Below are 268 nucleotides of genomic sequence, written 5' to 3'. Positions count from 1 at the left end.
ACCAGTGGGTGGCGGTAATGCACCCGAAAGCTGTTTGCCAACCGCCAATAAAAACAAAAGAAGAAGAAGAAGAAGAAGGGTTGTTGGATCGTGTAGGTAGTGTGTTGTTTGCGTCTTCATTTCTGTCATAGCGCGAACTGCAGAATGAGTAAATCTAGTTATAAATCGGTCGGCGGTGGAAGTACAGAGGAACTCGATAAGGTTGACATGTCTTTAGGTAATGCCACAGATAAAACTAGCCGTGTGTGTGTGTGTGTGTGTGTGTGTG

General features: G+C 45.1%; 1 pseudogene; it reads left to right on the top strand.

The window, feature by feature from the left end:
- The window catches only part of LOC107700282 (tether containing UBX domain for GLUT4-like), an 18,383-nt pseudogene that overhangs the window by 1,052 nt on the left and 17,063 nt on the right, over positions 1–268 (top strand).

The sequence above is a fragment of the Sinocyclocheilus anshuiensis genome, unplaced genomic scaffold, assembly GCF_001515605.1.
Source record: "Sinocyclocheilus anshuiensis isolate Anshui unplaced genomic scaffold, SAMN03320099.WGS_v1.1 scaffold21, whole genome shotgun sequence".
In the NCBI taxonomy this organism is placed as follows: domain Eukaryota; kingdom Metazoa; phylum Chordata; class Actinopteri; order Cypriniformes; family Cyprinidae; genus Sinocyclocheilus; species Sinocyclocheilus anshuiensis.
The sequence above is the reverse complement of the archived record's forward strand: the minus strand, read 5'-3'. Positions and strand labels throughout refer to the sequence as shown.